Raw genomic sequence first — 8,109 nt, 5'->3', positions numbered from 1 at the left:
CAATATAATATCATCATCACCGCAACCAAACATTTGCGTGTCAGGTGAATATTTGCCACGCTATATCCACTAATCCAAATATAATAACCATAATAATTTTGCAATTGAGATTCAGACCTTTCCGTCAGTAGAAGAGGAGATCTTGTGCTGTAATGGGACTTTTTTTTCTGTTAATTTGTATTAACAAAAAAAAACCACAGTCAATTTAGTTTGTTTATTTTTTTTGCATACATTAATTTTGAATGTATAAATTTGATTGGTTTGTCTCACTTCCAGAAATCTTTCGTAAATGTTAATCAATTTCTAACTTTTTGGAAGTCCCTTCGACCCCTCCAAATATATCTGATATTGTCTTCTGTTTTCCCGGCCTTAGAGATTCCGTTACCTTCTTGTGACTCTCTTCCTCAAAATATGGCTTGTAATTTCTTAATTTCGCCAAAACCATATCTGTAATTAGTAAATTAGGAATATTTGGAATTATAGTATTACTCGTTAAATACTAGTTAATAGGCTTCACTGGCAGAAGGGTAGAATTTTTTAGGGTATTTACACCCTATAAGGAAATTAAATATAATATGATGAGTGAGCCAATGTAACCAAAGGCACATGAGATATGACATCATAATTTTCAAGGTTGGCGGCGTCGTAAGGGATGGTTAAAGTTTATTTCAGCGCCATTGTCTATAAGGTGAACGCTTACCACCATGTAGCCCATTTGCTCGTTCGCGTATCTAAATATAAAAATGCAAATGCTGATTTAATTTTAATTAGTTCAAGCAACCTTTATGTTTATCATTACTTTCGGCGTTGCCGCCAGAATCGTTTGGCAGTGCCTCGACAGGAAGGTAATCTTTTAGGTTCTTAGAATCAGCTGTATGGACGTGTAACGTCCATCAGCTCTTTCTTTATAAATGGTTTCATCTTCACCAGCAACTTGTCGATAAAAGGCGGTGCGTTCAAAAAATGCATTCCTTTAAGCCTCAGAAGTATTGCTTCCTAATCATGGAAAAGAGAAATAAATTTATGAACATTTTTTATTCATATTATATACCAAGGAGTTAGTATAGCACAGGAATTCGAAGGAGTGAATCTTGGCCAAAAATTGTCTAGCAAAGGGTGTAATCTAGATGGAAAACCTGAGTATCTTTTAAGTATTATCATAATATACAGCACATTTTTTATATTCAGTGTTTAAAAGCATACTTTTTTATATATTGATACAGAAACTTTCTCCGAATATACTCTTTATAATTTTCTTACCTGAAGGTAGTACAGAAAATGTTGTAAACTGAACAAATCGATTTTCGCGAAGTGAGCCAGGCTCACGCCTTTAAAGTCAACCGTAAGAAGCATTCCTGGCCAATTGAATGACCATGAGCACCGCTCTGAAAATGTCATGTTTTACATTTTCAACACATTCTAGTACCACATAATAGTAGAAAAAACTCATTCAATTGAAATTTTAATTTTAAGGTTCTATATTTTTAAATAAGTATATGTTCTGTTGCTTAATTTGCGCAATGTTTTATTGCGCAAATTAAGCAACAGTTTACAGGCGACATAAGAACCCATTATAATTAAAATTAGCAGGCGATGTTTGCTCAACGTAAAATGTAGTTGTCATAAATCAAACGGTAATAACTCAATAAACATAATTAGATATTGTTTGAAGTAGATATGAGCATTACCATTTTAGGTTTTATTGTTACTTAAGGTACAGATATGAGATATAACACATGTATCTACGACTTTAACCCTCTTTTATATTTATGTAGGGTTAGTTGTGTAGTATGGATAGCCTTTGGCTCCCATTGATATTGTGTTCTGATAAATTTGTAAAAAATAGTTTTTGCATTTTGAACTTGCTGATTATAATAAGGACTATATATAAAGTAAACAGTGATTTTACTGAAACCTTGGGCTTCGGATCCCTATTGAAAGAGTTTGTTCTGCCATTCAATAAGGGTTTATGGATGCACGTATGGGAGATTTTGATCTCTAGCATGTGGTTTTCTTTCCCCGTGTATCAGGAGATGAAGTGTTGTAAACACAAATTGAGCACATAAAAATTTAGTGATGCTTATCTGATATGAATATGCTATCATCGGTTCAGATTGACGCCTAATCATTTGAACATCTCGGGTTATGGAGCCTAATTCATTTTAATATCTAATAATTCGCTCTTATCTATATTGATCTTAATGTATACCGGTGTTTATGATTCCCATACAGTAATACTGTATTTAAAAACATCGGAATTAATGGTGAATTAAGCATATCCCCGATCCATCCATTGATTAGATTATAGATAAATTGTCGGAAATATTCTATATGACGTGCGTATATTAAATGTATACACACATTTTCAAATACACTGTGTTCAACACAACTGCCGCTTGTTGTGTGGCTCGTGGCACGATTCAAGAGCGCGAACGAAACCTCCACTATAGCAGTTGCAAAAACCAGACGCTGTAGGTTTGCAACTATTATATAACAATGAACGCGTCTCTTGAATAAATAGAAGAGTTTAAAGCTTGTTGTTAGAATTCCGTAGCTCGAAAGGAAACAAGGAACACATATAAGAACAATTCATTTTTTGTCTGGTCGTCAGTCCGCCTGTTCGCCTAGCTGTCTATCTTGACGGACGAAAAGAATGTTGGAAAAAAAATCGGAAACCGTAAATTTTTTGTTACGTCAGTGTAACTGATAGTATTGTGAGGTAATCTAGAAAGCTCAGTGCGGAAAATGGACTTGCAATTCTTCGTTTTTTACGATGTTATGTTCTTGTTTTTGTAGTTACACTTATTCACTCACCCATCGAACTGCTGTAGGTAGAAAATGTGATGAGTGCGTTTCATCAAGTACAATATCTAAGACCGTATAACTTGTATTACATTAGCTAAAACATGGATCGTACTGAGCGATGCCAGATCAGCGGTCCACTAGCAAGAGTGCTTTGCATCTCCAGCCTTCTCTGTGTCGTACCGCTTCAGTTGACGCCGCTTCGCAACGAGCCTCAACGCGTTTCAATTAGCGGCGCACGGCAAGTCAAATCAGCGCGCCTCAGCTACATCGCCTCAATATCGCGCAAACGTCAGATTGGTAGCTATGTCGTGATTTTTGCAATAGGTAAGTGTTAATTGAATGGAATAAACAAATATTGAATGTCCTTAGCAAATTTCAAACACAGGTTCAAGTCTACTATTTAAGGTAGATCTTACACGTTCACCTCATAGTTCAGACGCAATATGATTACCATTAGATCATAACATATTTCTCTTTTTTAAAATAATTGATTCAAAATACTTAATCTGATCTAGAAACATCAACGGTTTTATGAGCTACGATGAAGAGGATGTCGCCACTGGAATGACATCTTTATTTCAATGTCAACGCTGTCGATTCGAGTTGATGGTGTAGACCGTGTAAGGTTTGCAAAGATCTGTCGTCTATTGTGGTGTATCGTCGTATCGGTATACCGATACATTTTCGTCTTCTGCGCTTGTCACCTCGATAATGTATGCGAGTAAAATCATTCTTACCTGTTCTTCCTCCTTAAGTTTTTTAGGAATTAAAAATGGAAGTTTTCAAAACTTAACTATACCCGTTCCTACGAGGCTGACAACGCTTTAGCCACCGTTGTGTTACAGATGTCCACAGACGATATACGTGTGTATGTATAATTGCAATAAAAATATACTTTTTGTTTCAGTTTTAATGCAAATAATTACACTTCTAAATGAATTCATATTTCAAATAGATTCGTCACCTCGTATACGCACAGGACTGTCAACAGTATTTGCCATCGTAATCATGATATTATTATTGTCATCAATACTCGTAGCAGGGTTCGATGGCGTTAATAATATGAACCGATATATGTCATATGTAAATAAACTTGAAGAGGTAAGCGAGGCGTAGAGCTTTCTTCAATTGTTAGCGTTTAATAGAACATTTTTAAGGAAAAACGTTGTGTTTATAAATTAAATATTCCTTTGCAACAAGACAAAATCTGTTGAAGTCAAAATATAAGTCTTAAGGCTTTTCACCATTGACATAATTATTTATCAATCATTTTCGGGTAGGCGTAGATTATCGGGTAAGGAGACGGTAGTACAATAAAAATGTCTATTACAATATTCACTTCACCTTATAATTCACAATTGATTTACAATAGTGCTTTTGGATGTCACGCAATAGTCTTTTACATAGTTTAATTTCTACGATCATATGATAATTATAGCTAAAATAAAACTAGAACGCAACGTCCACCGAGCACGTGAACGCGTGCGCACTTTACGACGATACAAAACTGACTGTCTCTTTGCACCCGATGGCCGCCCGTTCAGTTCTCGGTGTTCGTTATGGATGTTGCTATTTGGCAGATCACGTGACGAGAGGCCGATGCGCCGACGAGTCCTTATTCAAGTTGACAGGTCAAAATATTAAATAAATATAGAAGCTTTATAATTACTTATTAATCGTAGAAAACTGATTCAGGTACTAATATCTCAGACCTGAGAAGAACCTGCGAGAGAAAGGCGGGCCTTTAGTATTTGTTTTTTGAATTGTACAGTGCGCAATTGTTTATTATAAAAATTGATTCAATGAAAATAACATACTAAACATTATTTCCTTCCAGATTAATCAAGAATTGGAGAGCAGCCACTTAGATATTAACATAAGGTACTCCGGTATTATAACGTGGGGATACTTGGTAATATTTGTGTTCTTTTTTGGCTGTCATGTATTTTTTAGAATGGATTTTGATTTGGGAGATAATTATTATGCAATTCATAAGTGTAAGTAAACATTGTTTATGTTACAAGTATAATAATAATGACATTTCGAGACGACGTAGAAACCCACGTCTAGTTGATATTGAAAATAGCTACTCCACGTTTAAAATGAACATTAAACAAAATTTCTCCCAAAATAAATCTTTTTAAAACCATCTCTTTTTTGAGAAGTTTATGAGATTGATCATAATGACAAATATAATCGCCAGTTAAATTCACTTGTTTTAAATATTTCTATCGCTAGCAAACGTAATTAATATCATTAATAAATAAAAAAAAATAACAAAAAGAAAAACCGACTTCAAACAATACACTATTTTAAAACAAATATACATTAAGAAGTAATAAAAATGATTGCGTATTCAATATATTTTTAGAGTCCTTCTAAGTTGTACTTCTTGTAAATGAAATGAAAAATATAAGACTACTTAAAATTCGATTAACGATTATTATAATTTAGTTACAATTATTGTATATCTAAATAATAGATAGCTCAGCCGAGCTTGGTTTTTATTGAATACCGATCGTTGTTTTAGTAACATCAGTAGCTATTGCGCTCGGATTTTTCTTCAAGCACCTCTTCAACGTGCTGCTGTGTTTGCATTTTGTATTCATCGTGTGCTCGGTGAATGATACACTTCGAACGCTTAATAAGCGACTACGCAGTCTGATCTTCAAACTACAGCTTTACGGTCGTATTTTTAGTATTTTTTTTACTAATATTCAAATCAAATCAATTTTATTCAAGTAAACTTCACAATGAAGCGTTTTTTAATCGTCAATAATTAAATACTAACACCGTTTCGGAAAGTAGCTCCTAGCCGGAAGAAACGGCAAGAAACTCGCATAGTTGCTCTTTTCAAATAAACAAATTTCCAATGCTGGTATTTACAGTAATTGGTGTCCTATGATGGAACCCGAGCCTAACTCCAGGCGTTTCTTCCTAAAAAGTACTCTTTAAGGAATAATGAATAGTGTAGATTAAAAGTCTCCTGCATTTTACTCAGAAATTATTTCTTGAGTTTAGGTAAATCGAATCTTTGAAATGTGCCGACGAAATCGAGACCCAAACCTCTAGTAACATCGGATAATAGATTTAATTAAAAAGATATATATAATTAGGTGTAACATTGTACAGCTAGAGTTAGAAAACCTTCGTCAGTTTTCAAATTAATTCCTTTGTCAATTCGTAAACTTCTAGTACCTTTTGAAACTAAAACACTAAACAGACAGCTGCATATAAAATTAAACAGTAGGTACAGTAGGTACTCATTGCTAGACGTGACTTACAATGGCATTGCGACGCAATATGTCGTTCTCAATCGGTAAAGCAGATTATCGCTCAAACTGAGTACACGAAAATAGATCTTAAGGTGACGAACCTTTTTTACCCTGACTGTCCATACTAAACACATACATGCATAGGTACTATTGTAAATATTAATAATGAGATTGTAAATATAATTACTTTTGAACAGATGCTATGAAAACAAAGAATATAGCAAACGCCCACACAACGATCCGTCGTCTGTATCGCGCGCACGTGTCCATATGCGAGTTGGTGAGGAGTATCGACGAGGGCGAGGGGGCCTTGGTGGCGATCTTACTGCTCTCCAAGATAATGGAATGCACGGACACTTTTTATCATTTCACGTCAATGTCTTATTCGTTCTTAGGTAGGCGACTATGTAAATAAAATTTTCATGTATAATATGTAAATGTTATCTGAGCTTATATCAAGTTAAACTAGTTTCAAGTGTATTAATACATTTTATTTGTTGCAGGTGACTGGACGTACGGAAAATTTGAAAATTTAGGAGTGACTTTAATTTGGGCCTTTATTAAGGGAGTTTTGATAGTTCTAATGGTGGAACACTGTCATAAGACACAAGAAGAAGTATTTATCTCACTATATATATGAATATTTATTTAAATTAAGTACCAAATACAGATAAACAAAATAGCCTAACGATTTTAATAACACATAAATGAAACCTTGTGTCACAAACAGTCCATAGAATGTAATTAACTTCGCGCCCGCGGCTTTGCTCGCGTTTTGATAGGCATATGTTAGGCAAAAAATGTAGCCTATGGAGCCAGCCCAGCCTTCCTTGGAGTCGAAATTTGCTTCATACAATTTTTTTTCAAATTCGGTTCAGTGGTTTGGTAGTGAAAGAGCGAAAGACAGACAGGGTACTATCATATTTATAAAATTAATTTAGATTGTTTCTAAACTTATTGTAAATAACATTATTTTGCGCAGTTCGCATCGAGGCGATGGAGTTATCACATGCGGCTCTGCTATCCCAGTCTCGCTTAGCGGAAAGACACATTGATGTCGTTTGTGATGTTTATGCATTTTTTCTAACGCAGTTTCAAACAACACAAAACCACGTAAGTCACTTGATGTGCGCATCAGCAGACAGGGAATTTAAACATGAACTGTCGCGCTTCTACGACCAAGTTGTTGACGACACGCCTGCATTCTCACCACTGGGGATATGTGTTTTAACGAGGCAGCTCTTAGTTGGGGTAAATGATTCATTCAATAAAAATATATTTCTCTTATTGTTGTAATATAGTCCGGTAGTCAGATAAAAGATAAAGAATGTATGTATTTATGAATGTTGAAGAAGAGATTATTTATATAAAATACTTCATTTATAAACAAGCATTAATTAAAATAAATAATCCTTTCAGATAATCGGTGGCATTGCAACCTTTTTAGCAATTGTTCTACAATTCCACGTTATAGACAGAGTTGAATTACTTTAATCTTCAAAAGGCGGAGAAATGTCATTTCTTTATGAAATAATGAATATTGCTTTTAGTGAATAAAAACATAGGTTTTAATATTTGTTTTTGTTATGTTATATTCTTAATATATTTCCTTTTTGGTTCAGTAATTAGTTTGCGAGTCTTCATATCAAAGTGCCTCTAAATTAAATAAAATAATTTTATTTAATACACATTACACTTCTTGTTTGTCAAATTAATCATTACCATAGGTTCCGAAGAGGAAATGCCCTGACCTGAAAATAAACGCCGAAAGTTTTTTTTCTATAAGATATAGCCTAGCAGTGATCATTTCATTCCTAAGGTGCGCTACTAACCATAAACTTAAGAATTGTGTAATATATAATATAAAAATTTCTTTAAACATTTTTTTTTAATATGGCAACAGAAATATTATTGAAAGCTTTCTGGGATCCCGTTGTAAAAACGTGTACATTGGCCCACAAAGAGTTACTGACTCTTATGTAGTCGAGTAACAGGAGTAACAACTTTGTGTTTGTTCTTTATACCAACG

At 34.2% G+C, this 8,109-nt stretch overlaps 1 pseudogene; it reads right to left on the bottom strand.

Annotated features, from left to right (window-relative positions):
- Positions 1–240: 240 nt before the first annotated feature.
- On the bottom strand, positions 241–1,398 carry LOC124533056 (annotated as a pseudogene).
- Positions 1,399–8,109: the final 6,711 nt, after the last annotated feature.

The sequence above is a fragment of the Vanessa cardui genome, chromosome 10 (genome assembly GCF_905220365.1).
Source record: "Vanessa cardui chromosome 10, ilVanCard2.1, whole genome shotgun sequence".
Taxonomy (NCBI): Eukaryota; Metazoa; Arthropoda; class Insecta; order Lepidoptera; family Nymphalidae; genus Vanessa; species Vanessa cardui.
The sequence above is the reverse complement of the archived record's forward strand: the minus strand, read 5'-3'. Positions and strand labels throughout refer to the sequence as shown.